The 26,077-nt window shown below is 36.3% G+C and overlaps 2 long non-coding RNA genes across 4 annotated transcripts in view; one reads left to right on the top strand and one right to left on the bottom strand.

Annotated features, from left to right (window-relative positions):
* The window catches only part of LOC105468890 (uncharacterized), a 49,927-nt gene extending 48,086 nt beyond the window's left edge, over positions 1-1,841 (bottom strand). For 2 of the 3 annotated variants that reach the window (XR_979702.3, XR_011610975.1), the window contains exon 1: positions 1,679-1,841. This is a non-coding gene — a long non-coding RNA (uncharacterized lncRNA). The remainder of the gene's footprint in view (positions 1-1,678) is intronic. The other variant, XR_011610976.1, reaches the window with a different exon arrangement.
* Positions 1-26,077, top strand: part of LOC105468891 (uncharacterized) — a 36,538-nt gene that overhangs the window by 5,007 nt on the left and 5,454 nt on the right. The window contains exons 2-3 of the long non-coding RNA XR_979705.2: positions 8,879-8,996; positions 11,052-11,181. This is a non-coding gene — a long non-coding RNA (uncharacterized lncRNA). The remainder of the gene's footprint in view (positions 1-8,878; positions 8,997-11,051; positions 11,182-26,077) is intronic.

The raw sequence follows: 26,077 nt of genomic DNA, 5'->3' as shown, positions 1-26,077 counted from the left end.
AAATAATAAAGCAAATAATTTAATAAAGAGTAAAATAGCTGATGAGGGAGACAGAAACACACTAAGATCAGAGGATTTGTGAAAAGGAAAAAGAATGGAATCAAGAGCTAAAGAAGAGAAGGGGCCTTCAAAGAAATAGCATCTTATCTCCCATAACAAAAGGGAAATAATAATAATCTCTAAATCATCCTTGCTAATATGTAAAATTACCATGCATTTTTGTATATTGGCCTCATCAATCTTTTTTATTTTTATGTTTCAGTTTGAATAATTTCTATGGACATCTTCCAGTTTACTTTTTTTCTCAGCTGCATTCAATCTGATTATAAATATTCAATATTCTTTACCTTATCAATTCCACTTGATTGTATTTATTGTTTCTATCAATATGCTGAAATTCATCTCTTTATGCATGTCATTCTCCTTTTTCTTTAGGTCCTTTTTTATATTAATCATAATTATTTAAATACTCCTGTCAGAGAGTTTCAACTATAGTTTCAGCTATCAGACTCAACTCTGAATATTATTTTTCTTGCTTTTTTTTTTTTTTTTTTTTTTTTGACAGAATCTTACTCTGTTACCCAGGCTGGAGTGCAGTGGTGCGATCTCGGCTCACTGCAAGCTCCACCTCCCAGGTTCACGCCATTCTCCTGCCTCAGCCTACCAAGTAGCTGGGACTACCGGCACCCGCCACTACGCCGGGCTAATTTTTTGTATTTTTTAGTACAGATGGGGTTTCACTGTGTTAGCCAGGAGGGTCTCGATCTCCTGACCCCCTGATCCGGCCACCTCGGCCTCCCAGAGTGCTGGGATTCTTGCTTCTTATTCTTGACAATGGGGTCATTCTTTCTTGCTTTTGTGGGCACAGAACATAATTGTTACTGAGTATTGGTAATTGTGTGTGGAAAAACAGTAGATACAAAAGGAAATAGTATTTATGCTTGGAAATGTGTGTACCTCTACTTCTGAGTTGAGTCAATATAGTTAGTAGTTAGGGTAGATTTGGTAATTGTTTTTGCTATTGTTACCTGAAGTGTACCACACACTTCCAATTCCTCCAGTGATGGGATATCTACATTGTGCTTAGAGTGGTTCCTTGGGTACCAGAACGTTGTTGTTGTTTTTTTCCCAGTATTCCTGATCCATCCCCTGCTTTCAGTCATTCTCTACCACAGAGAGACTCTCTTGTCACCCTTTCTCCTGGTCCCAGTTGGTAGACTATTATTGCTGGTTACTCAGTTTGAAGCTCTTGGAGAGAAGATGAGATTCTTGGCTCTTCTGACCCAGTCTCAGTCTTAGGCAGATTGTATACACCTGGGCCTTGAAGCTTTGACTTTTCAGCATTCCTGCTTCTCTTTTCCTCCTGGATCCTGCACATACTCCAGTTGTAGCAGACTTCTGCTTTGTATCAGTCCAGGAACGTGGGCCCAAAAGTTTTCTTTCAATTTTCCAAGAGGCAGAGATATTTTAATTCTACCTTTCTCCCAGAAGGAATGGGTCTTTTTCTGGGTCCTGGAGAAATAAGATTTTCCTACCTTTTGTTATCACTTTCATGTAAGCAGAGGACCTTTGTCTGGCCCTTGATGTTGGAGGAGTTGTTGCCTCTTCCTCAGTGGCTTAGTAATTTGTTTCATTTGAGACATGCATCCAGAGAAGTGAATGGTCATTTCCAACTTACCCCAGTGGCGATCAGTCACTATCTGCTCATCCACACACTGGTGCCACCAAGGGTCCTGTGTCCAGTCTTCTGCATGAACACCTCTGGAAGCCTGTGGAAAAGTACATGTGAGTTAGGGTAAACTCCTTTTGTGTTTAGGTTCTCAGGGTCATGAATAAGCTATCCTACACATTGCTTTAAAGAATTTGGTAACATTGTAGCTGATTTTTAACATTGTACCTGCTTTTAGGACAGCAATATTTTTTCCTCTTATGTTCTGTCAGAAATGAAATAGTTCTTTTGTCCCATCCCTTCTCAGAGTAGTATGCCATTCATTGGAATTCAGTTGGTTTGCCTTGCAATATCAGCTCTCTTTATGATTTCAAAAAAATTTTTATGATTTTGTAGATTGTCTAACTTTTTCTCATTGTTAAGAAAGGAAAGACATTTTCTTGTCACATTCTACATCTGAAGCAGAAACGGACATCCTCATCTACTAATTTTAGCATCAGTTGGTAATTCTTGCCTGAAAATTATTATTTTTGAGGTCACACATTTTTCTAATTTCATTATCATTTCCACATCTACTAATTGACATTCAAAAGCTTGTGCTTTGAAAAAATACAGGTGAAAAAGGACTGTGGGAGTATCCACAAGCAATAAGGGTACCCCACACTACATTTCCTGAACTGTACGAACTGTGAAATATTTTCCAGAAAATTCTAGTAAGTTTTCTTAATTCTGCCTCTTAATCAACATATAATTAAATTCCACAATCATTATTTCAGGGTTTACTAACTGCCTAACATTGAATTATGGACCACGCTAAGTTCTATTGATACAAAAGAAAATGATCTATTGTCTGTTCTCAAAAATAGTTAACCTTTACTCAACATTTACCATGTCTCAGGAACTCTTCTAAATGATTAGTAAGAATTGCTTTACTTAATCCTCACAACAATCCTATGTGTTGTGTACTTATTACTTTTTTCATTTGTAGTACATTCAATCATAGTAGAGATTCATAAAAATTAGGTAGTCTGTGAGAGACAAAGTTGAGATATAAACCCAGGCAATCTGATTCTAGAACCAGTGCTACTATGCTCCACTGCCTCTAAGTGTGGTGGAGTTAAATGGGCTTGAGACCTCTTCTCAGTCAGATCTGGGTTCTAACCTTGGGAACAGTGCTTACTGTATGTGTGGCATATGGTCAGTTTCTGTTCCTCTCTCTTTAGTTTTTTTTTTTAAATCTGAAAAATAGGGAATATAATACCAAGGTTCTTAAGCTAGTCTAACAATTAAAGGAAAGTACAGAATGCTAAAGAAAATCCAGTACTGTGTCTGACATAGTAACTCAATCCTTAGTTTTCTTTTATTTCTTTTTTCATGAAGGCTCTCAATCTGGTACAAATAAAATATGTTTCAGTGTGGGAGTGCTATGCCAAGAGATGTGCAAAGTATTCAAGTATTCTTCCAACTGGAGAGGAGGTTAGAGAGAGGTTCACAGGGCAAATGAGCCTGCAGTGTCATAAAATGCATAGCATAACCTGTCTACTTGAAAAGGAATGACAGTAATCACAATTTAATGCCAACTTCCTTTTAATCTTCTGAAAATACTCCACTCACATTAGCAGATGTAGCTACTACACGAGTCTTCAAGATAATTTTTAAAAGCACTAGACCTTTGGAGGAAAAACATTTTTTCCACAAACTTGTGGGTTCTGATTCTGGACTTAACACTGAGAAGACTTTTTTTCACCTCCAGTTGTGTAGTCTTAAGAAACTAATAGATGGCATTGATGTCCCCTGGAGGTATTTTTTTTTTTTTTTAATCTTGCAAAACATCTCCAGTTTTCTAAACTAATCTTCCTATTCTGCAAAGTTTATTTATTCCAGAGACATTCACTGTCATTCTAGGCTATAAGAAAGGTGTTGAAGATACAGTAGTGAGGGTTACTAAATTCCCTGCTCCAAAGGCACGTGCAGCTAGAGAGAAGAGAGACAAGAGGAGAGATGTTTTCTCAGGGTGCCGTGGATTACAAACTCTTCTTCCTCCAAGTCTCCGTCTCTAGAAAAACACCAGTAAAATAGAAGCAAGCCTCACACTTCAGTCACATTTGACAATGTGCATAAAATTATTGGAAAATAAAAAAGAATGGAGCAACATTACAGTGAAATTATATCTCCTTTATCTGGCACTGAGATTATTCTTGCTCTGGTTTAGAAAAAGCTGCAGAATCAGAAAAGCTAATGGGCCTAATCCTCCAGAGAAAAAGAAGAACTTGGAGGCAGGAGAGAGCAAAGCTAGCTGGTTCAGAGTCAGTTTCGACGAGAATATCAACTATTTGATGCAATCTGAACTTGAGACTAACATATTTCCTGTTCTCATGATCAAGTGAAGTTTCCTCTCTTGAGAAAATCTCTTTTTTAGGCACTCCTATAATTCAACTGACTGAATCCTTTAAGGAATCAATATTAATCAATTGGGTTCTTTAACCAGTAGCTGTCAGTGTAATTTGAAGAGTTCAATAGAATTACTTCAATCATTCTTGCTCCATCCACATTATGTTCTTCCGTTCTCTTTCTTTCTTTCTCTCTCTCTCTTTTTTTTTTTTTTTTTGACAGAGTCTTGCTCTGTCACCCAGGCTGGAGGGCAGTGGCACAATCTTGACTCACCGCAACCTCTGCCTCCCAGGGTCAAGCGATTCTCCTGCCTCAGCCTCCTGAGTAGCTCAGATGACAGGCTTGTGTCACCACACCTGGCTAATTTTTTGTATTTTTAGTAGGGATGGGGTTTCACCATGTTGGCCAGGCGGGTCTTGAACTCCTGACCTCAAGTGATCTATCAGCCTCAGCCTTTCAAAGTCCTGAGATTACAGACATGAGCCACCATGCCTGGCCCATTCGCATTATTTTCATTTTAATTTTTTTTTGTTTTATTGTACTTAAGAGAGATGAAAACACCTTGGCATAGAATTTCCTATGAGAGGTAATGGTGGATCTGGGGGAGAAATTCTTCCCCGTTTAAAAAATTCTACACACTCTACATCCTTTACACATAAAAAAAGGGGTCACTGACACATGATCAATAGTTTTCCTGTTTTGCACGCTTACGACCAAAGGCCCACATTTATAAGATGCCCAGCCAAGGTTAGCAGTTCATTCTGTGACCACAGATTAGGGTTTTTCTCAATGCACAGCAAAGGAACCTCTGCAGGCACCAAATTTTGGAAACACTAAGTCCTTACTCACCAAAATCATTATTAACCAACCCAGAGCCCTGGACAACCGAGCTATCTTATCCCCAAAGTTTTGAAATTAGGAGAGATGTCAGTCCCTCAATTTGTCCAAAGAAAAATAAAGTTTCATGTCAGAAGGAAGATGTCCTTTAAGGGGAAGATAATGATAGAGTCAGCTCTTTCAATATTTCTTTTTAAGTAGACTCAGGAGAAACAGGTTGGTCCCATAACCCAGAGACATACATGCCTCTCTCAGCCTCAGAGCTAAAGAAGGAGACTGTACTTGTCCTTCCGAATTATGCTAACCTTGCACAAGAAAATAGTGTCATGGCTTCCACAAACCATAGATTTCTGAAGGTACTCAGAGAGAGAGAGCTAGGTTAATTTTAGAATTTTTATTTAAAAACTAATAGAAGTAAATGTCTCTGTCATAATATGTGTGTGGGGGAAGGGGTGGTAGTAGGGAAACACTACAACCTAGTACTAGGCTATAAGATCTGTGCTCTTGATTTCCAACTGTGGTTGCAAGAATTGTGTTGATTTTCTCTTGCTTCCTTGTTTGCAAAGGTTGCAACCTTACATGCTACACATGGTATTAGCACCACACTCTAACCAACTGAGCTAACTGGCCTCCAACAATACGTGTGATAAATACACATCCAACTTCTAACTAAACGAATGTTTGACTGAATAGTTTTGCTTTTTAAACTCTGTAGACATTTGATGCTCCTCTTAGTTACTTCATCAGTGTCATATACGGCTCATTAAAAGTCATTTTTATTCAATAAAAATATATAAAATATGTACTTGGTACAGGGATTGTGCTAGACCTCTTTTGAGAAGGGGGTATAGAGATAAATATGAATTGCATATATAGATATAGATCGTGAGATAAATGGAGATAAAATGACATGGAAATGATGGAGAGGAAAGTGTCATTGTTGCCAAGTGAGTTGGATAAGAGAGAACCTCAGGATTAGAATTGGCTCTGGAAGGATGGGTAGAATTTGAACTTGAGAGATGGAATATTGCAACCAGAAAGAAGAGTCTGAGTGGGAACATGGCCCATGGGGATCAGGCATAGGTTTGAAGGGAAATATTGAAAATAGGTTTCAGGTCCCGGAATACTGAGCAAAAGGCCTGTATTTACCTACCACTGAGAATTACAGTTACACTCATTATTGAACAACTTGGCTTTATAAAATATGCTGACTACCTTTCTCAGTTTAGTTCTCTTTGTCTGAAATTCTTTCCCATCTTCCCACCTCCATCACTATCCCTGGTCACTTTTTTCTACTTCATTTTTGACCATTATTTGGATATCAGCATAAATATCACTTCCTCAAGGACACTTCTTTAACCCATCTGATGAAGTTAGAGCTTTTTAAAATAATCATGCACAATGCCCTATGATTTTCCTGCAGAGCAGATATGAAATTTTAATTACATAATCTTTTGTTTAATTATTATTTTCCCTGCTAGATGGTAAGCTTCAGGAAGGCAGAAATAATTTTCATCTTATTTAATTCTATATCCTCAGTGTCTAGCAAACTATCTGGTTTATAATGGGTGTTCAATAAGTATTTCTGGAACAAATGACAAACTAAGTGAAGATATAAAGATAATTAGCAATATGATATGCTGAAAGTAGGGAAGATAAATACTTTAGGGTTCACAAAAGCATAGGGGTGAGCAATAGACAGTACTGTTTTCAATCAGGGTTTAGCTGACAGAGAAGTCTTTAAAGTATGTGCTATGCCAAGTCTTGTAATACACATTTGAGGTGGCACCACTAATATAAACAACAAAATAATAGCTCCATATATCAAGGGCTTATTGGATGCCAGGTTGCCAGGTTATACATGCATTACTTCATGCAGAGATGAGTAAGACATGATACCAGCAATTCATCATTGATAGGGGAAAATGATAATGAGTAATGCAAATAATTAACTTTAATGTGTAAACATTGTCTCTAAGATAGAAGTAATTACTGAGAGTTTCAGAAAACAGAGGGCGTGGGAGAAATTAATTTTGCGTATGGGAATCAAGGAGGAATTCAAAGAGGTGACATTAAGTTAGGCCTTGAGTACAGCAGTTAAAGGACAGAGGGGTGTAATTAAAGGTACTATTGAGAAACCTGTGTGAAAAACGACATGAAAGTTTAAAAGTGCTTGTCAAAGTTCAGGAAAAAATGAGTAATGTGTTGTAAGAGGAAAGTGAATGGGAAGTAGCGCAAAATAAAGGTGGAAAAAGTAAACTGGGGCCAGATTGTGAAGGTCTTGGCATAAGAAGCTAAGGAGTTTGGACTTGACGGTATTCTGAAAACAGTGTGGAGACTTCTAAAGTCTTTTTTTTTTAATTAAGAGAAAGACAAGTGAGATCAAATGTATAGTTTAGAAAGATTGCTTCTTTTGATCCAAGACCTGAGAAAAGCTTAAAAGAGATCTCTATCAGCAAAAGGTTGCACTTGATTAGCAACTCCTGTAGGTCTCCGTGCAGAATGAATGAATACCATGTGATCTTGGCATTGAAAGACAGCTGATTCTACACCTATCATTCACCCACACTTCTGCACAAACACTGCAACTACCATTCCAAATTGAGATTAAATGTACAGTCATGTATCCTCTCCCTTTCTTACATTGGGGTAGTCAACATCCCAATGTTCACAATTGTTTATGAAGTATTTATGTCTATTTTTCTTAGAAAATTGTAAAATCTGAAAAGGTAGAATACAAGTTTTGCATAATTTGAATCCTGGCTAAGGTCTAGTGAGTGTAAAATAAGAAATTAATATATTTATATAGATTTTTTAATTTCATGAAGAAAATATGCTTTTACAATATACAAGCAACACTTCAGTGTATAAACCCACCCTCTAGTGAAAACCACCAATGGCACTTAGTTTTATATATTATCATATATCTTTATGCATAGACAAATCCACATGCACAAACTTTTTGTTTTTCCTTTTGGAAAATGGGTTTACTATACTATGTATATTTTTGACTATATAATTATTTTTTCACTTAGACTGTCATGGATAGCTTTTCAAATCAGTATTGGAAGATCTAACATATACTTTTAAAAATAACTGTACAAAACGGCATAGTATGAACATATGATAATTTAACTTCTTTTTTATTAATGATTATTTAAGGTATTTAATTGGTTTCTAATTATTAGTTCTCACAAATTATGCTGACATAATTATTATTTGAGTTCTTGAACACTTTCAAGTATTATTGTACTACAGATTACCGATATCAGTACTGCTAAGTCGAAATACACATGCTTTTTCAATACATTTTTTCAAATTATTTTCTAAAAGGGGTATATAAGTTTGTACCACTATAAAAGGTTTATTGAACTGCCTATTTTCTCAAACCAGTGCTGCTTGACACAGAAGCCACTAGCCATATGTAGCTACTTAAATTTAAATTTTAAAAAATTAAAAATTCAATTTTTAGTAACATTGGCAATATTTATTTATTTCCATATAGGATCTCGCCCTGTCACCCAGGCTCTGGAGTGACGTGGCATGATCATGACTCACTGCAGCTTAAGGGATCCTCCCACCTTAGCTTTCAGAGTAGCTGGAGCTACAGGTGCCTGCTGCCACACCTAGCTAATTTTTTTGTTTTGTTTTAGAGATAAGGTCACTGTGTTGCCCAGGCTGGTTTCACACTCCTGACCTTAAGCAATCATCCCACCTGGGCCTCCCAAAATGCTGGGATTACAGTTGTAATCCCACCACACTTAGCTGGCAATATTTTAACTGACCAATAGCTACATGTAGTTTTTGGTCACGATCATGAACACCACAGATACAGAAAGTTCCATCATCACAGAAAGTTGTATTGGACAGTGCTACCTCAAATTATGGTTAACATTGGTTGTTATGAATCTTTATGAATCTTTTATGTTTTGGGCAATATAAATTTTTTCTTTTTTTTCCTTGTTTTTTTTTTTTTTTTAGAGACAGAGTCTTGTTATGTTGCTTAGGCTGGCTTCAAACTCCTGGGCTCAAGTGATCCTCCCACTTCAGCATCTCAAATAACTGGGACTGCAGGATCCAACACTGCAGCAGCAATATGGTACATTTATCAAGGCCTCATTTTAATTTTGGTTCTTACTCAAATTGTAAGCATTCTTAAAGTGTTTATTGATTATTTCTATTTCTTCTCATGTTAAGTGGCTGTTCATATTCTTTCTTCATGTTTCATAGGATTGCTTGGCATTTATTATTAATATGCAAGACAAATATTTATCAACTGACTCAATGTATCTATGAGGGAGCAGAGTAAAACACAATTTAAATAACTTTCCTGTGACATTGTTTGACCCATAAAAAGGGTTTGAACATATAATAAGCAATTGCTTGCAAAGAAATGCCTCATAATAAATTATAAATTATGTATCTTTTCACCAAAACAATTCTCCAAATATTGTAGTTTGTCAACACTTAATACATTTGAGATTATTAGCTGAAACCAATAAAACCGCTTTTCTTGATAAAGAATTGAATACATCTAGTTCATCTTAAATAAACCCAACTTTATTCCTGGTTTTTCTGACCTAGGGAGGCTTTACTGAATTGAGAGACAGACTGCATTAGGTTCTCCAATGTTTGAAAAAGTGATTTACAATAAAAATGAGATTGTAAAGCCCTCTCCCCCAAAACACAAAAAAGGGTACTTCTGTATGCTGTAGATGTAAAAATGTAGAAGAAATCAAAATGTAAATGAGGATTTTCATGGTTTTAGTTTTAATGATTATAATTTAGTGCTAAGAATTTACTAGCAGCTGGCTGGAAGACAGAAACAATAGCAATTTCAATGTTTCTGTAGCACGTTATAATTCCCCAAAAATCTTCACACAAATCACTCTTTGCGCAAAAATAAATGAAAAACAACAATGAAGTTGGGAGAAAACTTGAAAATGCAGAGTTGGAAGGTTAAAGGTTTAGGTTATAGGAGTCAGAAAAGCCTTTTTTGGAATCTTCGAAGCTTTCTTGGTACTGGCCAAAGCTTTTCTTGGTGCTGGCCAAAGTCAATGTACCACGAAAGGGAGGTTTGCTCAGATTGGCCCTGATGGTGCACAACAGAGGCATCGTCACCCAGGATGTCACTGGGCAGCTCAGAAAGTAATGGGGTCTGAAGGCTAGAAATAGACCCTGAGAACTGGGGCACAACCCATGGAAATCAGGGGAAATGAGACATGAGTTAACGTCTGAGAGTAATTCCAAATATGGGGATTAGAAAGAATGGACTAGATAACCCAAGATGGATGCTCTAAAGGTTTTTTGACCTGTAAAATAATGATGATGATGATGACGATGATGATGATGATGAGTGATGATGATAGCCACCTTTGCTAAGTAATTGTGTTTAATCTTCACAATGATTTGTTATTCGAAAAACCTAATGTTCACTTTGACAAAACTGGCTCAGAGGTGTAATAAGTTACCAAAGCCTAATCACAAGCAGACCTATAATTCTAACTCAAATCTTTTAACTTAAAATTTTATGCCCACAACCTCTCCTATCTCTGGGGAAGTGAATGAAATAGCCTGAGGATCCGTCTCTATCTTTAGGTGCAACTGAAATGAGTGACAAGACTGTTCTTTAATAAATGAATGTGTACAGGTTGAACTTCAAGATTCCAGATATTGCAGGGAAGCAGTTTTGAACTCTCTTTGGTGGATTGTGTTTGTGTAAGGAATAGAAGCTTCTCTTTAGGGGTGATCTTATCACTACACAATGTCAAAGATAAATGTATTTTCAGCCTCTGCATTAAACTCACCTTGCCACCTCTTTGTCTTTGCTCCCCTCACATCAAGTGCCTCAGCAGCCTGTGATTCTGTGATTTTATAATCTCTCTGGTTTCAACCAAAATGGAAAAAGTAATCTTAGGTACATATGAAGGAAGAAGAACAGCATGATCTCACCTAAGAAGGACTGAGGCTATTCAGTAATGAAAATCAAGAAAAACCTGCAACAGAGAGTTCATCCCCGTATTGGGGGTGCGGTGGGAGTCTCACAGTGAGATGGCATCACCAGTTCGTGTTACCCAATACCCTTGCTAAGAGTGTCTCTTAGTAAGAGTCTCTGATATGAACCTAATATTTTATTTTCTTTGAATTCTCTCAGATATAACTTTGAGATAAGGATATGTATCTGACTGGAGTTGTCGGAAGATTAAATGTGATGATTATGTAAGCATTAATCAAGTTCCTGAATTGAAAGAGGCAATAATAAGAGGAGACTTTTTGAAGTGATGGTGAGTCATTTCCTCCTTATAAAATATTTCTGAATTCTCTTTTCTCACTGCAAAAATAAGGATACTAGTACTGCACTGTTACTGTGACAATTAAAGGAGATACAAATGCAAAGTGCTTGGCTTATAGGAGGTACACAAGAAGCAGGAGGTATTAACATAGCTGTTTCTTCACCAGGGTCTGTGTAGTAAGAGGATTCATAGGAAACATCTCTGGGACCCCATCCCCAATTTTCTTCTTAGCATCCTCAATAATTTATGTGTAGATACTAACAACTCACTAGATTGCAGATCCATTAAAGGGGAAAGGTGTACATATCCCAAATGCCCAACTATAGGGGAATAATTATATATATTTTGAGGCTTCTCTTTGATGGCATATTCAGTGTAATTAATGTAAATTCAGATAATAAAATATTATGTTACACAAAATAATAGTAGGCATAAGTTCTATGTAACAACAATGTAAACAAATATATGTACACAGATAAAGTCTGTTAACTCTATAAGAGCAGAAGCATTAGTGTGGGTGTATGGCTGGGGTTGGGGAGGGTGTTAGCTCTGTGAGACTAGGGACATGTGTGTGTGTGTTTAAGAGTGTGCTTGCCTATGCATTACAGCATTGCAGTTTTTCAGTAGGGTGCATGGCACAGATATATTAGTCAAATAATATATGAAGTGGGGGAAAAGGAATATAGAAAAACAAAACAGTTCTCTTAAATAAATTAGAGTTTAAATTTTGCTTTAAAATTTGTCTGTACTGAATTTACAATATGAAAAGCGGGCAATAAAAATCGTAGCCTCCTAGAATACCAGAGAAAGTTATCACTTGGAACACAGAGGTATATACATGTTACCTTCCCTCCTACCCCACCTCAAAGCAACCATTGTTAAGAGTTTTCTGGTTATCTGAGACTTTTTAAAAATATATATACAAACATAAAATTACAGATATTCTCTTACCAGATAACCTTTGTTGCACATCATGTATTTTGGGCATCTTTCTATGTTCGTGTTTAAAGCTCTTATTCTTTTCTTGACAACTCCATAAATATTCCATAGTATGTGTTTTTGTTTTTGTTTCTGTTTTGAGATGAAGTCTTGCTCTGTTGCCCAGGCTGTAGTGCAATGGTGCGATCTTGGCTCACTGCAACCTCTGCCTCCTGGGTTCAAGCAATTTTCCTGTCTCAGCTTCCCAAGTAGCTGGGATTACAGGTGCACACCATCACGCCTCCCTAATTTTGGTATTTTTAGTAGAGATGAGGTTTCGCCATGCTGGCCAGGCTGGTCATGAACTCCCAACCTCAAGTGATCCACCCGCATCAGTCTCCCAAAGTGCTGGAATTACAGACCTGAGCCACCATGACTGGCCAACAGTATGTGTTTTCCTTAATTTTCTTAAACATTTGCATATTACTCATTATTTATGATTATAAGAATGATATTATTATTTTACTTTTTTTCTTTTAATAGAGTTCTGCTCTTGTGGCCCAGGCTGGAGTGTAATGGTGCTATCTCTGCTCACTGCAAACTCCGCCTCCTGGGTTCAAGCTATTCTCCTGCCTCAGCCTCCCGAGTAGCTGGGATTACAGGCATGCGTCACGATGCCCGACTAATTTCTGTATTTTTAGTAGAGATGGGTTTTCACAGTGTTGGCCAGGCTGGTCTTGAACTCCTGACCTCAGCCTCCCAAAGTGCTGGGATTACAGGCGTGAGCCACTGCGCCCAACCTGTAATTAACTTTTATCCATGGAATTGTAGAGTCAAAGCACTATATGAACTTAAAATTTTGATCAACATTGACAAACGGCTCGTCTGGAAATGCTATTTCTATTATTGTACCCATCAATAGGATAGCAAAGTGTCTATTTTCACACATCTTCATCCAAACTGGATATGATATATCAGTTACATTTTTATCATTCTTATAGGTAAAATTAATCAATATTCTAATACGCATCTTGAAGTATTGATCAGGATTATTTTATTTCATTTAAACTACTAATTTGTATATCTGGCTCATTTTTCTATTGGGTTTTTTTCTTTTCTTTTTTCTTCGAGACGGGGTCTCGCTCTGTCACCCAGACTGGAGTGCAGTGGTGCGATCTCCGCTGACTGCAAGCTCTGCCTCCTGGGTTCACGCCATTCTCCGAGCCCGCCACCACGCCCGGCTAATTTTTTGTATTTTTAGCAGAGACGGGGTTTAACCGTGTTAGCCAGGATGGTCTCCATCTCCTAACCTGTGAACTGTCCGCTTTGGCCTCCCAAAGTGCTAGGATTACAAACGTGAGCCACCGCGCCCAGCCGGTTTTTTTTTCTTTATTAGTAAAGAATATGTACTTGTTCAAAAGGAAGTCTGAAATGCAATCACTAAAGACCCTCGTTAAATTTAAGGTTTTTTTCCCTGGGAGAAGCAAATCATTTACCGCTAGGGAGAGTAGAGAAACCCTGACTAGGAGCAGAAAGAGTGAGAATTCAAAGTCGGCAATTATTTCTAGAGCTGGCTTTGCCCTTCTTCCTTGCTCAAATGCGGAGAAGGCCTTCTGTTCATGAAAACAGACATCTTAGCCAAACACTAGAGTTAAAAATTAGGGCTCTCAATTTTCCACTGGGGAGGGCGGGTTCTGCCTGTGCTTGAGATACTTCACCTTAAGAAACAAACATTAGTTCATCCACTCAACAGGTAATTTGCTAGTTAATGAGGTTACAGCAGTATAAAACAGATGTGGTCAGTGCCACTTAATGGTGAGGAGAAAAACAATTCTCCTCCCTGTCTTCAGTGGAGGTTGAGGGATAGGGGCTGGTGGATGACTAGGGGTGAAGGTAAACATGGATGAATATACAGACTGATGCATTTTGAGAAACTTATTGGAATGGAGTGAGAAAGAAGATACAAGGCTGGTGAACATGTGTTTGGGTTATTATTTAACAAACATAATGGTAAAACATTAAATTATTCTCTTACTGGGTAATTGTTTGTTACTAATTATTTAGCAAAGTTAATAACTGAAAACTATTCCTACATTTTTTTTTTTTCTTATTTGGTTAAGTTTTCTTTCAGTAAAACCTCCTTTGCTATCCTCACCCCATTCGAGAGATACTGAATTTGCATTCAATGAGTATATACTTCTGATAGCAGTATTACTCTATTTAGCTATATTAACTTGTTGGGGGAAAAAAAAAGCAGTGGATGCTTTGTGCTTTCCATGTTTGAATAAGCCCATTTCTGTCTATTTCTAAAAATGTCAAATGTTTTTAAATGTTTTATGGATACCCATTTAAAATACATTTTTAAATTGTAAAACTGTGATATCAGGATATCAAAACTAAAAAAATAAACATAGTCAAATTCTCTACTTTTAGGGAAAAGAAAGCATGACTCAAAAGTTTTAAAATACTTCCCCCTATGAAAACATTCTGTTCCTCCCTTTCACACCCTTCGTTTGTACAAGAAAAGACGAAGCGAGGGAGAAAAAGAAATGGAAATTAACACTGAGTTTAGGTGGCATATGTATTCCGACAGGGCATATGAGGGTTTTATCAGCAGCTACAGAAACCACTTCCTCTCTTCAGTGTTAGTTTACTAATCCCTTGAAGCTTGACTGCACCTTCCACTCTTCACGTTCTATAGCCACTCACCTCCTCTCACATCCCATGTTACACCTCTATGTGCTATGGGATCCATCTAGGCAGTAGTTACTCTTATTTCAAAACAAGGATGTTAAAAATTACTTTACTCATCAACAAGTGAAAGATCATGCCTTGTGGCTTTGTGAGCTGTGCCACACGGCTTAGCTTCTTGACCCCAAAGCTTTCCCTAAAGTAAAAGATATTTGCTTACTATAAATGCTTCTTCAGTTGCTACAGGGGTAATTTGCAAAGAGGAAGCAGAGGCTCAGGATAATGCTAGATTTTTCATGTCTTGGTGTATAGGAATCTTTCCTTTTATGTTTATAAAATTAAAAATTGGGTGCATTCAGTATATGGCATACTGACAGAGCATAGGAACTGGACACTGACCAAGGTTTGAATGGTGACACTGCTATTTACAAGCTGTGGACACTCTACAAGATAAGTAACTTGCAGATTATTATACTATCTATCTCAGGGTTTATGGGGATTATATTTTTAAGGTAATTCAAAATATCTGAAATAGCAGGTGTTTGATAAAAGTAGTTTTCTCTCCTTTCTTCTGAAATTCAAATAACCAAATTTCACATTGCTGGAATTTTGGTAAATCTTTATACAGGGGAATTATCACTCCTGAATCTCATTCACAATTATACAATATTCTTTCTTGATTATTCTAATCCACATTTTACTAGCACAGAAAAATTAAGTCAAAGACTCAGTAAGAAAAAGTGGTTTTCCCCAAGTCACCAGCTAGTTAATGGTAGAGTGTGGCCTGACATCAGTTTTCACGACTCCAAGGTAGGAAATGCCAAAAACAGTCTTTCAAAGATGGTGTGCAGTAGTCCTTCCCATATTTTCATTTTAAATTATTAAAACAAAAATAGTTTGTCAATGACAACTTCCATTTTCCCCAACTTGGTAGTACTACCTTTATAGTTAGATGCTAAATAACATATATTTTGATTAAATAGCTCTGAATTATCTTATATAACTTCTATTTTATTAATAGCAACAGGGTCTATTAATATGCACATATGAAAGTCATGCATGAATAGAAGACACACTACTGGTTAATATGTGTCTTTGATGCGTTTTGCTTCCTCCACTCCATAAATCAACTTCACATGGTCTGAATTTGGAAAACCTGGATATAAGGTTCTTCCTTGTTTACTGTTTTTTGCTTGCTACTCTTTTCCTCTCAAAAGAACTATGAATTTCTTGAAGGTCAGGAGAGCAGATTCTTAGAAAAAATATGAAGAAGACCAAGGTTTTTTATTTTTCTATGTTTCTCCTTTCCTTTTTTCTCAATCTCTGGAAACCTCCCACACTTGAGGGCCCAGGGCCCTCCTGCTGCGCTGTTCTCTCTGGGCTTTATCTAAATTAAAATCTTTTAACCACTTTCTCTAGTATCACTAAGGGATTGTGTGGGAAAAATAATCTTAGCTAACTTTGAAGTTAGAAGTGATTTTTTAAATTGCATTAGTGGAGAGGCCATAATGTAGGCATATTTTGTTACAGTTCTCAGAAGTGTTTGCATTTTAACCAGAGGCAATTAAATTCAATAAATATTTATTGAAGCCTATTCTCAACCTGAATAGCATCAATTACAGGACCTTCCTGCCATGCCCACCACCTAGAAACATGCTTAGGAAGGCAGACAAATAAATAAATTAAATGAAGCATGCAGTCAATATGGTGATGAAACCAGGTACACTCTGTAGCTGTTGTACAGAAGAAAGAACAGGAAGGACTTTCTCAACGATCCAAAGGAATTCATCATAAAAGTGAAATTTCAGACATCAGTGGTAAACTAGTAGAAAAATTGCTACCCCTAAGCTAAATTTCACTGTTTTGTCACATTGAAACTTTATGCAAACAAAATAGAAACTTTCATGCCTCTTTGCCAAATTCTTCCCTCTGCCTAAGGCACCCTACCTAAGTCAGTTTCTCTTTTTCTGTCTCTGTCTCTCTTTCATCTCCTTCTGTCTCTCTCTTGCTCACTAGCTCTCGTTCTCACTCTGCTCTTACTGTAAAAGCAAAACATGTGCAACCATCACAGACTAGCTATAACCTCTCCTCCTTAGATTCAAATCTCTTACTTGCCTTTAGAAGAATTAGAAGAATGGTTCCCTTCTTCATGCTCTCCTCAAACTGTATTTAAAACTCACAGCCTTTATCATATTCTGTGTATTAAGTCACTACCACTCAGTTTAGTAGTAATAAAATTTTACCTTTCTATTATAAATCTTATAGTTTACAAAGTACTTTCATATATATCATCACATGCGATCCTGACAACAGCTCTTTGAGGTGAGAATTATCTTTGTTTTATTATGAGAATATCTAAACCTCAGAGAAATTACCCAAGATAATACATTTAGTAAGCGGCTGCCAAAGTTAGGTCTTCTGACGCTAAAGTGATTTCCCTAATGTAATTTTGAGACAATATTCTTTGCACAACATCTTACAAATTGAGAACATCATACTGGATCTGAATGAAAATAATAAGCTACATATTCTTAAACTTTATAGTTTCCTTGCCTCTTATGTTTAACTATCCAATAATTTTTATTTACCACACTTTTTTAACATTTCTCTTCAAAACTGCAAGTTCTGTTTTTGTTCCAGAAATACTCTGTGGAATTAACATGTGCATAGAGTCAAACTACTTGAATTTTATTTTAAAATATATTTATAAAGGTCTTTCTGTGCATAATGTATTGGATCACTTGGCTCAAGGAATTAAACAATACACTGTTAATATTATGACTGGGAAATTTCCTTTAAATAATTTTAATTATTCACTCAATCGTGGGTTTGCGTTTTTGCCCCTGCTACATGGAATAACTACATCATATAATTTAAAGTAGAGTCAAGTTTAGACACAGTATGTCTTGAGCTGTTATTTAATAGAAACAGCTCTGAGAAGTTGCTACATCTAACTAGTGTCAGAAACTTTCCTAGGTTAGCTAACACTTATGAGGCAGGAAGAAACTTGAGTCACTATGTAGCCAACTGTCCATTTTCCCCACAATAATGAATGTCATGTGCTCATTATAGTAACCCTTTCTAAAACACTAAAAAATATTTACAGTAAAAAAAAAAAATTAAAAGCTAAAAAAAAATATATATAGGGCTTTGGAAAGGCATTTCTCCATGGCATTTCTGTTGGTCTTGTGTTAGGTTATCTTTTCAAGGTTGTTCCCATAGCAAAGAGCTTCTTTGAAGCTAGAAATAGTGTCTCCTTACAGGTCAAAGGACAGATTTATTTGCTCACCAGGACAGCGAAGATGAGATGTTTCCATCTTCTTTCTGGAGACATTCCAACATAATCAAGATACTGTCTTTTCCAGAGGAGAGGTGGATAGGTTCGCCAGAAATCCCTACATAAAATTAGGATATCCTCATCTGAGAGTTCGTCAATCATAACAGAGAATCATGGAGTGATTATTATTTACCTGGACCCATGTCTGCCTTGCCCCCTCCTTCTTTCTTTTAGTATTATTAAATAAATATTTTATCCTATTATTATGAACTCCATGTACAGATTTTTATTAGCTGCAAATATTTCCTCATTTACACAAACATAATTTTTTGCTCACTCCTATATAATTTTTATTTGTCTCTACTATAAATACACATTAATAAACATCATTGCTCTTAATTTTGTATATTACATGATTTTTAATAGGATAGCTGTGCAGATGTGAAATTATCTAAAAAAATGCTAAAAAGATTATTTGAGATTCTTATTTCATTTTACCAAAATGCTTTCCAAAATATTTGAACCATGTTGTGTTCTCCCTAGGCATGTCACAATGTGTTTTCATAACTATAATCTTTCACTTCTTCTTCACCACTCATGCTTTTAGCTATTCTGGATTATTCACACTTCTTCAAATTTCTATAGACCTATTAAACATGTTCTTTCCTTGACTTTAAATGCTGTTGGCATACACAACTCTTACCCTGCAGAGCTCAGCCTATCACTTTCTCAGAGAGTTCTCTGACTTCCTAAACTACCATATGTTATCATTATGATACTGACACATATGTTTGTGATACTCATCCCACAGGTAACTGAGGTTTTATTTCTGGCTTAAATTTAAGCTCCATGAGAGCAAAGGTCTCATCTGCCATGTTCATTGCTGACTCCCTGCTGCTAACACAGCTTAGCATGGAGTAAGTAAATATGCACTTGTATGAATGAATGAATCTTTCTTGAAAAAGTGAATTTTTTTCAATGTTCCTAAAAATCTAGTGAGATAGGCATGGCAATTATCCCTAATTTGACCTGTAATGAATCACAGAAATAGTTTGATCTTCTCAATGTCCAAATGAGTTGGTGACAGAGATATAATTATAAGCCAGGTTTCTTGGCTCCTAGCAGATACTTTTTCCAATATATGTTTCAGATATTCTGAGTATTTCTGTGATTTAAAATGACAGTTTTGTGCAAACTGAGTTCTAGGGAGAATCATAGAGATTCTCTAAATATTTATTGTCTATGTGTCTATAGCGATATCTAGTAATACCCCTGAATCAATAATTTTTCTACTAATGGATTCAATTTAACAAAATCAGAAATTATAACCACAGAGGGAATAGTTCGTTTTTTCAGCCTTCTAGGGAACCATGTTAAACTTAGTTCAGAAAATTAGATGATAATTTCGTTTTGACTTTCAGACATGTCATGTGAATCACACGCAGATGAGTTTTCCTTAATTAACTCTTGCAATTATGCAACAGGTTTGTTGCCTACAACTTTTAAATTTTCTAAAGAAAAATCAAAAAAGACAGTCCAGCATGGGACACTAATTTTTAATTACTCCTCCTCACTCAGGTTCTAAGCAACTAGAAAGTTCAACTTGTGATAATGTTTCTATATCCTTTTATGAGAGAAAAATGATAAGTTGACATTTAAAATGTTTAAAAAGCATCTCAGTATATGACACGTTGTGGTATAACGGTATAATGAAACCTACCATGTTTAACATGCTGCTCAGTCTATAGCACAGAACCACATGCTCATAGTAATGTGCATCAGGAGTGGCCACATGGCAGTTTCAGTGGGGCCTAAGTTCTCTAGAAGGTTGGGGGCGGTTGACTCCAGATTTCTGATCAGTGTCCCAATAAGCTAGGAATATTTGCCAGGAGCCCAAGAAATGGGACACCAATTTGGCATATGGTCCTGAAGACAGGAGCCAAAGTTGGCTATGACTTAGGGATGGCTGAAGTAAAAATTCATTCATCAAATATTAGACTAAAAACTTCCTTGCTTTTATCATATCATTCGTTCTTCCTTGGTCCTTTTTCTGCATATCTTAATTTATCTTTTATGAAGATAAGTTTCACAAAATCTATCTTCTTAAACATTTTTGTTAAATTTTACTTTAAACGATCTTCAGCCCTTTCTTTCCCCCTTTTCCCCTGCATGATATAGGCTTTCTTTGGGTGATCTCTATGCTTATAACGTCAGTTCTCCTTTATTTAGTGATGACTAATAAAAACTGTGTTAGCCAGTGCCTAAGGTAGCCTGAACACCTTTTAAATATTCTCATTGTCTGCCTATTCCTTGAAGAGAGTAGATGCTCAATAAATATTTATTGCAAGATTGAATGACCATTCCCGAGTCCTACACCAATATTCCCAGCCTTTTACTAGGCAATTCCATTATTATATCCCACAGGTACTTCAAAGACATATCCTCATTTGAATGAACTTTTTTCCAAAAATACCTATTCTATTGTCATTTCCTCTTGATTAGTAGCTGCAACGCTTACTAGTAGGTACTTTATGTTGAATAGATATTTATTGAATAAATACAGTTTTTAAGATTAAAAAAGCATTATACCTATTATATTATAAATGGATGACCATTTATTCAGTATAACCAGAATATCTTTTTAGTCTGTATACAAGTAAGACAGTATGGTGTACTGGGAAGAAACAGGTATCTGACTTTTCATAAACTGAAAATCAACCAAGCTTTCTAGTTTAGCTACTTATTAACTGCATGATGTTTATTGAGATGCTTAATGTCTTTGTTTGGAACACTTTTTCATTTCCAAAATGAAGTAAATAATGCCTGCCTTATAGTGCACCTGTAAGGATTAGACAGTGTGAATGTATATGTATTGTCTATAGATAATAGACACTTAATAAACAGTAACTGTTATTATAAAAATGAGGTTGGGTGTAGTAGTTCATGCCTGTAATCCCAGCACTTTGGGAGGCCAAAGCAGGGGGATCACAAGGTCAGGAGTTCAAGACCAGCCTGGCCAACATGGTGAAACCCTGTCTCTACTGAAAATACAAAAATTAGATGGGTATTATGGTGTGTGCATGTAATCCCAGCTACTCAGGAGGCTGAGGCAGGAGAATCACTTGAACCTGGGAGGTGGAGGTTGCAGTGAGGTGAGATCATGCCACTGCATTCCAGCCTGGGCGACAGAGCGAGACTCCATCTCAAATATATATATATATATATATATATAAAATAAATTAAGTTAAAGGTGAGAGCATGGAGAGAGGCAGCAGGTATGGGGTGTGTGTGTGTGTGTGTATATATATTTCTTTATTCCTCCTAGTTTATTAATAATACTGTTGTCAGTAATCTGTACCCTACATCAGTGAGAAGGCCTGTTAACATTATAGAAGCCAAAAAACGAAAAAAAATATTAGAAGTTAAAAACATTAGGCACCTAATAACAGTATGAATTTGCATTCCTAGAATTCTCTCCTTCTAAACTCAATCTTAACTAGATGCTGGAATGAGATAAAACCCAGCACTGGCAAGCTGGCAAGTGTTTGAGAGAACATTTGAGGCTGGCTTAGGCAGAATTTCCAGAGGAGAGGGCTATTGTGCAACACTTATGAATAGGCAAAAAGTATAAGTTTCAAACAAGATATAATATACATACATGGATGTGTACCAACTAGCATAGCAACCAAATCTATTAAGAACATGTAATTAAATAAGTGAAAAGTTAGAGTAAAGCTACATTGAAAGATTTCAATTACTCCTTCAGAATTGAAAGTTAAAATAGACAAAAAAAAAAAAAAAAAGCAAGGTCATAAAGAGATTTAATCCAATCATATTGAGTGTGTATCACAGGCCTGTTGAGCAGTAAAATGTAATTTTTTATACGTTCATTTCATAAAACTCAGTTGTTAACTTTGCCACAAAGAAAGCATTAATAAAATCTTAAATATTGGCATTTTATAGGCCACATTCTCCAAACAAACTACTAAAATAAGAAAATAAATTATAATAAAAACTTGTTATAATAAGCAACTGACTCCTTAATAACCTATAGAACAAGCTAGAAATCAAACCTAAATTAAACTTTTTAATACAAAGGAAAAGCAGCACTTTATATTACAACTTGTGGGATGCAAGTTTGTCTCAGAAGAAAATTTAGAGCCTAATGTGTCTTTATTTTTTAAGGAAAGGATTGAAAATGAGTCACTAAGTACTGTTAATAAATTAGAATAGAAGAAATAAGCTGAGACAAGGTAGGAAGAAAAAATTAGAACTAATAAAAGATGAAATTAATAAATTAAAAATAAAATATCAGGATAGATGAATACATCCCAAGATATTTTTAAAAAATATATATATCCAAATTTAGATCCATCAAATGCTTCATTAAATAAAAATATACAATTTTGTAAGTAATAAAAAATTTTGAAAACAGAAACAGTGATCCTAAAATTTATATGGAGGGGAAAAATGCCAGAGAAAAGCTAAGAAATACGTAAAAAAGAATAGTGTCGGAACTTGCTTTAAAGCTAATTGCTGAAACAAAACAGCAAAATACTCCAGAATTTGTTACTGAAATTTAGAGAGAAAATAATATTTATTTATTTTTTATTTATCAATTTTTTTTTTTTTTTTATTTTGAGACGGAGTTTCGCTCTGTCCCCCACCCAGGCTGGAGTGCAGTGGCGCAATCTCGGCTCACTGCAAGCTCCGCTTCCCAGGTTCACGCCATTCTCCTGCCTCAGCCTCCGGAGTAGCTGGGACTACAGGCACCCGCCACCACGCCCGGCTAATTTTTTGTATTTTTAGTAGGGACGGGGTTTCACCATGTTAGCCAGGACGTTCTCAATCTCCTGACCTCATGATCTGCCCGCTCGGCCTCCCAAAGTGCTAGGATAACAGGCGTGAGCCACCTTGCTTGGCCGGAAAATAATATTTATTTATTAAATCGTTCTGGTACCACTGGCTAGATGAAAAGACAACTTATATATCACATCATATAGAAAACTAGGTTTTAGGTGTTTCAGAGAGACAATATTAAAATTAAAGAACAATTATTTGAAATATTTCAACAATTTGAAATAGTTAAATTAAAAAACGTTTAAAGTAGCTCAGAAGAGAATGGAAGTGTTTGAGGAAGAGGTCAGGTGGGACGTGAGAGGACTGATATTCCTGGTGGAAATGTGATTAGCTAAGTCTGTTCTGGACATTTAATCTAGCAATGTCTATTGACCTAGCAATTAGTTCTCATCACATTCCTATAGAAATAAAAGAATCTGTAGGAAAGATATATGTTCAAAAATTTTAATTGAAACATTGTTTGCATTGGCAAAAAATGATAATGCTAAAATACCTGGATATAATCCAAATGTCCATTGATAAGAAAATGGTTAAATAGATGTGTTACAGACTTTAAATTCCAATCAGCTATTTTCTATACATGAATTCAATTTCTTGATGTCAAGGGATCTCTGTAATGTATTTTTAAGAATGGAGGAATTTTGTTAAGAATGAAATCAGGTTAAGGAGAATTAATGAAAGAAAGAAAATTTGGTTGAGGAGAAATGTATATAGTATGTTCCCATTTCATGAAAATAAAAAGCCACAAAAATCCATATACATATGCATCAAAATAATAATAATAGCACCTTTACAGTGCTTATTCTATGACACTATTGTTCTAATAATAGTGTGTTTTCACATAATTATTTAAAACTTCATTATAACCATATGAGATAGGTATTCTTATTGTCTTGGTTTTACAGATGGGGAAACCAACTCACAGAAGATAAGTAAGTTTCCTAAAGTCACACAGGTAGGGTCAGTGCCAAGATTCAAACTATGCATTCTGGTTCGAGAATCTGTGCCCTTAAATAATGTGTCCCCTACTTCTTATGCATATTTGTAAATGGCTAGGTAAGATTATAAAAGAGGGAAGGATACACACCAGGGAGTGAACATACATTACCTTGCTTGTCAGGGTGTGTATGGCAAGAAAAGGAGGGAAAAGGGAAGTCAAGGAAAAGAACAATGACAACTACAGCACAATGGCAAAATGCACTTGGTGTAATGTTAAGTAAAATTTAGAGAATTTTATGTCTCCATCATAGAATATAAATATAAATATAATTAAGTAGAAGACACAAAGACAAGAACGGAGTAGGCACCAATGAAAATGAGGTCTTTTATTCCTCAGAGTTCTGTTACCTTAGTCTTTATTATCTGCAGCAAAGTTATTTATTCACGTTCTTTCTATTTTTCTATCATCTATCTATCTATCTATCTATCTATCTATCTATCTATCTATCCGCCTGAAGGGTTCTGTGTTTAAAGTGAAAGGAGAGGCCAGTTGCAACAGCTTACACCTATAATCCCTGTGTTTTGAGAGGCTGAGGTGGGAGGATTGCTTCAGGCCAAGAGCTGGCGGCTGCAGTGGACTATGCCACTGCACTCCAACCTAGGCAACAGAATGAGACTGTCTCTAATAAAGATAAAAAATAAAGTGGACAAGTCATGTATTAATGAGCCTGATTTCTGCAACTGATTATGCAAATATAATATTTTAAATATTCCCCTATCATTACTTGGGTAAGTTATCTGATTCTTGGAAAAGAAATGAAATCTCTCAACTACGAGAAACTGATAGTTTTGACCTTTAAACCTGCCATCCTCAGACCAGCTGCTGGCCCAGCTTTGCTCTCTTCATGCCAAGACTCTCCACAGTTTTGCTTGTTTAAAATTTACTTTGTTTGATTTCATGTTTCCCTCTAGGCAATAGCCTATAAGGAGAAGAGGAGTCAAGTCACACTACAAAACTTTGAAGATAAAATGCAGTTGACATAGGGTTTAACATCCGATTGCCCAACGCATGTTTATAACTTGACTTGAAGTTAGCAAGCTAAATATATGTAAAGTCATCCAGGGTCAACTTTCAGAGCTTCCAAACTGATTCACACTAGCATGTTGATGTAAAATCCCTGATACTGCTGGGGCTCCCCAGATCCCTTGTGCTAGATAAATATCTCTGAAAATGAAGTCCCTGTGCTAGATGAATATCTCTGAAGGTGAACAGCATGAGGTAAGAAACATAATTTGGCTGAGCAAATTGTGCCTGTAATCCCAGCACTTTGGGTGGCCGAGGTGGGTGGATCACTTGAGGTCAGGAGTTTGAGATCAGCCTGGTCAACATGGCAAAAACCCATCTCTACTAAAAATACAAAAATTAGCCAGGCATGGTGGCAGGCGCCTGTAGTTCCAGCTACCCAGGGGGCTGAGGCAGGAGAATGGCTTGAACCCGGGAGGCAGAAGCTACAGCTGAGATCACACTACTGCACTCCAGCTTAGATGACAGAGTGAGACTCTGTTTCAAAAAAAAAGGAAGAAATATAAAATTTATCATCTATCGACACAAATGCTTGGCAAAGGAAAATTTGCTCCCAATAAACCTACTCTTTTTTGTCGCTGTTGTTGTTAAAGTTAAACCTGGAGAGTAATTAGTTTTTATCAACATTAAATAAATACTATTGAGCGCCTATGATGTCCTAGGGATACAGTAGTGAATAAGACAGACAAGGCTCAAGCTGCATAGAGTTTATATTCCAGTAAAGCAGATACATAATGCACAAGAAAATGCAATAATTACAGGCAATTTTAAATATTACCTGGAAACAAATAGGATGATGAAAAACAAAAATGAAACTTAAGCCCCTCAACAGACTGAATGGACCCTTTCTTGGCCCAGGGTATCCCAGAGAAACTTTGAAAACTGAGTTACTGGCCACAATGGAATGGGAAGTTGGACATGCCTCGTTAAACCCCCTTGCTTCCTAACCACCATTAAGCTTTCTTTCCTAAGGGTTAAAGCAAGTTTGTCCAACTCACAGCCCATGGGCCACATGCAGCACAAGACAGCTTTGAATATGGCCCAACACAAATATGTAAACTTTCTTAAAACGTTGTGAAATTTTTGTAAAGGTTTTTATTTTGTTTGTTTTTTGTTTT

Source organism: Macaca nemestrina, chromosome 12, assembly GCF_043159975.1.
Source record: "Macaca nemestrina isolate mMacNem1 chromosome 12, mMacNem.hap1, whole genome shotgun sequence".
NCBI lineage: Eukaryota > Metazoa > Chordata > Mammalia > Primates > Cercopithecidae > Macaca > Macaca nemestrina.
Note: the sequence above shows the minus strand (reverse complement) of the source record. Positions and strands in the feature narration are given on the sequence as shown.